The following is a 7,375-nucleotide window of genomic DNA, read 5'->3' as shown; positions in this document are numbered from 1 at the left end:
TACATTCAATACTCTTCTCCAGAACCACAGCTCAAAGGCATCAATTCTCCTTCTGTCCTCCCTAGTCATTGTCCAACTCTCTGATGCATAACAAGAGATTACATGTATATTTACTGTGTGTTATTTATATATAACACAACATAAAAGAATATTCTATTGTTTCTTATTTTCATTGTGTGCCATTGAGTTGGATTGACTTATAGTTAACCCTCCAGTGGATTTTCAGAGGCTTAAGCTATTATCATATTAAGGGTTGGCTAGGGGATGCGAGGTGGTGGCTCGTATAGGCGGGAGTGGAAGGACAAGTTGATGGAGTGGGAGAAGGGTCAGAAAAAGACACAAGCACCAAGATGTGGTCATGGAGGGGGCGCTAATAATGAATCTATGGATTATTCTGTAGTGAGGAAATATCTTTCATATGCTCCTTTGGTTAAAATACTTTTCTGTAAGATGTTATTCTAAAACTGAGACTCTAAATTAAGACAGACTAGGAAGAAGTATTGGCCACTCGCTTCCAAAATTACATGTTTTGAAAACCCTGTGTACAATAGAGAACATTTAGAGTGGACTAGTAGGTATGGCACCTGAGGCTGAGCCCTTGAACTTGGAAATACAAATGAGGAGGAACAGTTATAATAGACACTAGTGATTAGAACATGGAATATGAAAAGTATGAATGTAGGAAAATTGGACATTATTAAAAAAGGGATGGAATGCATAAATATTGACATTCTAGATATTCGCAAAATGAAATGGGTTGGCATGCAACATTTTGAATCAGACAATCATATGATCTATTCCACTGGAAATTAAAAGGTAAGGAACAGGGTTGCATTCATAGTTTAAAAGGTTATTTCTAGATCCATATTGAAATACAGTGTTATGAGTCATGATTTGTACCATCTTTTTTCCTTTTTTTGGTTTATTGTTATTAATAATATTATTAGTTTTAATGTAAATTTCTAGAGACTTTCGGTTTCCATTCATTCATTGATGCACTTTTCTCCCTGCCCACCCCTGTCCCCCAGTAAATTCTTCTCTTTGAAAAGTAGAAGAAAAATTCTTTCATTGTTATACAATCTCTCCCCCTCAAGTCCACTCCACTATGCAGCCTTCGTCCTGGACTCCTGTTGTGAAAATAATATTGCAGTTGGAAATCCATTTAACATGCAACCAAAATGCATTAATAATAATGAGTAACTTGAATGAAAAAGTTGGGAACCAGGAAGAAGAATTTATTGGTGGTAAACAGGAACTTGGTAACAGAAATGAAGCTGGAGATAGAATGATAGAATTTTGTACAATCAATGATTTATTAACTATAAGTGCCTTTTATTAAAAACACAAACAGTGATTATACACATGGATTTTAACTGATAATATGCACAAGAATCAGATCAATTATATCTGTGGAAAGAATTGTTGGAGAAGCTTAATAGTAGCTGTGAAAACTAGATCAGATACAGATTGTGTAACAGAAAATCAACTACTCATATGCAAGTTCAAAGTAAAGCTAAAGAAGGTTAAGTCAAATACACAGGAACCAAAATGTGACCTTGAGTCTATCCCACCTGAATTAAACAAACCCAAAACATCTCAGCAACAAGTTTGAGGCCTTGTACACTAATGAATGAAGATCAGATGATATCAAGAGTGGCATCCATGAAGAATGCAAAAAGGTCATTACAAAGATAGAGGAGAAAGAAAAGACCAAGTCGGATGTCAGAAGAGACTCTGAATATTGCACTACAGCACAGAGGATGCAAAGGAAAGGGAAGAAAGCAGGAAGTTACCAAACTGAATAGTATATATCAAGGGGCAGCTTGAGAAGACAAAGCAAAGTATAATAATGAACAGTGCAAAGAGCTGGAGTCAGAAGATCAAAAGTTGCTTGATATTTCTTAAGCTGATCAAAACAGACACACTTGTTTGGCATTTTTTAAGATGAAGGAACTAAAAAACAAATTCAAAGCTCAAGTTTGAGACTTAAGGATTATAGTGGCAGAACATTATTTGATCCAGGAAGCATTAAAAGAAGATGAAAGGAGTATACAGATTCACTGTATCAAAAATAATTGGCTGATACAGAACACCTTTATGAGACATCTTATGTTCAAGAGGCAATGATGATGAGGGAGGAAGGACAAGCTATTCTGAAGGAATTAGCAAATACGAAGTCCCAAGAATTGATAGAATAGCAACTGACATTTTTCAGCAGACAAATGCTGTCCTAGATGTGCTCACCAGGATGAGCTAAGAAATTTGTAGGGCAACCAGCTGGCCAACTGACTGGAAGAGATCTGTATTTATCCCCATTGCAACAGAGTGTGTAAATTATTGAACAATATCACATGCAAGCAAAGTCCTGTTGAGGATTATCCAGAAATACTTGGAATAGCACATTGACTACCAGAGAACCACCAGAAATACAAGCCAGTTTTAGGAAAAGCTGTGACACTACAGACATAATTGCCACTGTCGGGTGGATCTTTGCTGAAAGCAGAGTAACAGAGGAATATCTATCTGTGTTTCATTGACTATGCAAAGGCATTTGATTGTGTGAATCACAATTCATAGTGACTAATCTTGAGGAGAATGGGAATCCCAGAATATTTGATGGTGCTCATGTGAAACCTATACTTGGACCAGGAAGCAGTATTCAGAACAGAACAAGTAAACACTGCATTGTTCAAAAGCAGCAGAGAACAGAGTCAGGAATGGTTCCTTTCTCCATACCCTTTCAATTTATATGCGGAATTGATTCATATGATAAAAAATGTGGCATCTAGATCGCAGGAAACTCTTCAACAACCTGAGTTATGCAGATGACCCAATCTTGCTTGCCAAAATTGAGGAGGAGCTGAGAAGGTCAAAGACTGTAGTCTTCAATTTGAATTGAAGCTCAACATCAAGAAAACAAAAATTCTCACTACTGGACCAATTGGCCAAACTACGATGGATGGAGAAGAGATTGCGGTTATTAACAATTTCAGCTTTCTTGGCTCCACAATCAACATTTTTGGCACCAGAGGTCAGGGGAAAAGCCAAACAAACAAACAAAAAAAAAACCTAATTGTGTTAGGATAATATACTCCAAAGTGCTAAAGCAAAATTATTTCAGTTGAGAGACTAAGGTGCACCTGATTCAGGCCATGGTTTTCACATTTACTTTTGCTATCCATCAGATAGCTGGACAATGACTAAGGATGATAGAAGAAGAACAGATGCCTTTGAGTTGCATTGCTGGAGAAGAATATTGAGCATACCATGGGATGCCAAGAGAACAAATAAGTCTGTCTTAGAGACGATGAAGCCAAGCTTCTCCTTGGAGGCAAGGTTTGTCAAGCTCTGTCTCATATATTTTGGGTATGTGGCCAGGAGGGACCAGTCCTAGGAGAAGGACATTATGCTTGGAAGGATGGAGGAACAGCACAGGAAAGGACAACCTCAGAAGAAATGGATTGACACAGCAATGGTGATAAATGTAGGTGTATGGGAGACAGTGAGACTACCTCAGGATAGGGCAGGGTTCAGAGCTATTGTACACAGGGTCACTATGAGTCACAGGCAATTCAATGACACATAACAACAACAACAACAAATCTCATAGGAGGAGGTTTTTTTATCCTTCTCTCAGAGAGCAACTTGTAGATTTGGACTGTGTGACTTTTGGATGGTAGCTTTTTACTACTAGACTACCAACACTGCCTATGATAGTATATAAAATTATGTATTTGGTATATGACATAGTCTCCAAACCATACTACAGTGAATTCAGATAGCAAAATTTTGTTATTCTTTCAAAAGTAGTAATAATTTTACTTGCAGTAATACCTAGATATTTTCACATTTCTTTCTAAAACTATGTTTATATTTTATCTCAATTTATATTAAACTAATTATTAACTATTAAGGAGAACCCAAGTAGTACTCCATCAATTCCTGAGGCCTTATTTTTGGCAGTGTCTTAAGCACAGCTTAAACGTCTTCTTTCATTAACATTGGCTCTTTTTCATATGGTACTTCCTGAAATTTTTCAGTGTCATCCAATTCTTTTTGGTACAGTAACTCTGTATTCTTTCCATATTCTTTTGACTCTTGTTAAATTATTCCAGATTTAGTTCATTGCCTCTCTCAGTGTTGCAACTTGTGCCATGAATTTGTTTTTTAGCTCTTTAAACTTACAAACATCAAGCAAATGTTTCCCTTTTTAGCCTTTATTTTCAGCTCTTTTTACATTCACTTATAATATTTTGCTTAGTCTTCTTGCACTGCCTTTGGAAATCTTCTGTTTTTATTTTGTCCCTTTAGCTCTAGTGCAATTTTCAGTCTCTTCTGACATCCACAGGAAACACCAGTGGCCTGGTGGTAACAATTGGTATGTTCTTACTCTGGCTTTGTAATCACCTTTTTCTCTCTTCATGATAATATCTTTGATATCCTGTGACTCATCTGATCTTGACCATTAGTGTTCAATTCTTCAAACCTATTCTGCAGTTCATTTTCAAATTCAAATGAGATAGACTCAAGGTAGTGTTTTGGCTCTTATGGACTTGTTTTCATTTTCTTCTGCTTCAATTTGAATTTTTACGTGAGTGATCAATGATCAGTATCTGGTCTGGGTTTGACTACTGATACTGAGTTTTTCCAACAATTGTTTCTACATATATAGTCAGTTTGATTCCTATGCAGTCCATAAAATGAGGTCTACATGTTTTTTTGGAAAAGATATTAGCAGTCTCTGAGCACCACCATGGTAGTTGGCAAGCACAAGAACAAGAGCCTTACAAAAGGTGGCAAAAAATGTGCCAAGAAGAAAGTGGTTGATCCACTTTCTAAGAAAGATTCGTATGATATAAAGGTACTAGCTAGGTCCATATGAGAAATATTGGGAAGACACTAGTCAAAAGGACTAAGGAACCAAAATTGTGCCTGATGGACTCAAGAATGTGTTTTTTAAGTGAGCCTTGCTGATCTGCAAAATAAAGAGGTTTAGTTTAGAAAATTCAAGCTAATTATTGAGAATGTTCAAGGGAAAAAACTGCCTCACCAACTTTGATGGCATGAATCTTGAAGCTTATCTTAATGTCAAGACTGCTAAATGCTATTTGGTTCATCTGTTTTGTGTTGATATTACAAAAAATTACAACATTCACATTCAGAAGATCTTGTATGCTCAGCACCAAGTCTGGAAGAAAATGAGGGAAATCATGACCAGAGGGGTGCAGAAAAATGACTTAAAAGAGGTGGTCAATAAATAGATTCCAGACAACAATGGGAAATACATAGAAAAGGCTTGTCAAGTCTATTTATCTTCTCCATGTTGTATTTTTTAGAAAGTAAAAAATCTGGAAGAATTTAAATTGGGAAAACTTATGGAGCATCATGGTGAAGGTGGTAGTTCTGGAAATGCTACTGGAGATGAGACAGGTGCTAAAGTTGAATGAGCTGATGGCTATGAGCCACCAGTTCAAGAATGTGTTAAAAATGCTTTTATAAGTAAATTTATGTTTATAATTATTTTAATAATAACCTTTAATAATGGATAATAAACATTAGTTATTATTTGGAGGGAATAAAAGATATTAGCAATGAATAAATCATTGAACATGCAAAATTTAATCACTTGTTTTCCAGTCTTATTTCTGTCAACAAAATAGTACTTTGCAATGCCATTACTTGCTCATTGTTTCTAGCTTTTACATTCTAATCAGTAATATTTATTAATGCATCTTGTTTGTATATTTGGTCAATTGCAGACTGCAAAAGTTGCAATTTATTACCTCCTCTCTTGCTTTATTTGTTGGTGCATGTATTTTAATAGTAGTCCTATTAAAATACCTTTAATATCCTATCACAACACTATATTGTTGTTTTTGTTAGGTGCCTTCGAGTTGTAGACATCTCATAGCAATCCTATGAACTAAAGACCTGAACACTGTTCATAGAGTTTCAAGAGACAAGCCAATTTGGAAGTGGATGCCACTCCTGCTTTCAAGCTTGTTTTAATTGGTAAGCTCCATCAAACACTGTCCACCATGGGTAACCATTATCATATTTGGCACATCAGAATCAGTGTTTAGCATCACAGCAACCACGAGTTACCTCTGTACGGCAATGCACAGACTGGTGCTATACCACTTAAAAGAATGTTGGACAAAAAAACAAACAAAAAACAGTTTGAACCAGGCCTGAGGGCCGCAGATTAAAATAACCCACCTTGGCTTGGTAGCATCACTTTCTGTCCACTAGGCCAGTGTAGCTCTTTCTATGTTGTCATTGTTAGGTGCCGTCGAATCATAGACCACTCATAGCGACCCCATGAACAAAAGACCTGAGCACTGTTCACAGAGTTTCCAGAGGCAAGCCATTTCAAAGTGGATGCCACTCCTGCTTCCAAGCTTGTTTTAATCGGGGAGCTCCACCAAACACTGTCCCCTATGTGTAACCATTATCACTTTTGGCACATCAGTGTCACAGTGTTTAGCATCACAGCAACTACGTATTTAATCTATACAGTAATTCACAGACCAGTGCTATACCACCTAGAAGAACGTTTGACAAAAAAAACAATAGTTTAGAATATATCTTTTTAACTGTGAATGCTGCACCATGCTCTCTCAGCTTTTCATCCCAAGAGTATTAGATCATATGATTATCTAATTCAATGTGGCCCATGCCAGTTCATTTCAGTTTATTAACCCCTAGAATTTATATCTTCATGTGTTCGATTTAATTTTTATAACTTCTAGTTTTTTTGTGTGTTTTTTTTTAAATTCATACTTTGTATATTTCACATTCCAGTCATTGAGGAATGCCTACAGCTGTGGCTGTTCACTTTGAGTGATTTCCAATCATTTTCTACATCTTATACTGTATTTCTTTATTGCTTATAGGGTTTGTAGAGGCCTATTATTTTCAGAAATGGATGGCAAATCCTGCTTCTTAGTCTGTCTCAATCTGGGAGCTCTCCTGACACTTGTCCACGTGGGTGACACTTTTGACATTTGAAATACTGGTGGCATAGTTTCTAACATTATAGAAATCCACAAGTTGCCTTAGTACAGTAAACTGACAAACAAGTTTTGTATTAGTAAGATGAAACCATAAACAAACCAATATATATACACATAAGCAAGTGGCCTAGTGGCAAGAAGGTGCACTCCAATCCTGAAGGCCATGATTTTAATCTACAAACTATTCCATGGGAGAAGGATGGGAGATCTCCTTGTGTGTGATTAATTGCCTCTGAAAACCCATCGGAGGGTCAGCTATGGATCAATTCTAACTCTATAGTATACAATAGCAACAAACTATAAAGTAATTAATAACATGCATATAATTCCTCCAATACAATGATTTGATAGATAGATGT

General features: G+C 36.4%; 1 pseudogene; it reads left to right on the top strand.

Moving 5' to 3' along the window:
* The first annotated feature begins 4,753 nt into the window (after positions 1-4,753).
* Positions 4,754-5,549, top strand: LOC102871504 (annotated as a pseudogene).
* Positions 5,550-7,375: the final 1,826 nt, after the last annotated feature.

The sequence above is a fragment of the Elephantulus edwardii genome, unplaced genomic scaffold (genome assembly GCF_000299155.1).
Source record: "Elephantulus edwardii isolate Elephantulus edwardi_28Jun2011 unplaced genomic scaffold, EleEdw1.0 scaffold00085, whole genome shotgun sequence".
Taxonomy (NCBI): domain Eukaryota; kingdom Metazoa; phylum Chordata; class Mammalia; order Macroscelidea; family Macroscelididae; genus Elephantulus; species Elephantulus edwardii.
Note: the sequence above shows the minus strand (reverse complement) of the source record. Positions and strands in the feature narration are given on the sequence as shown.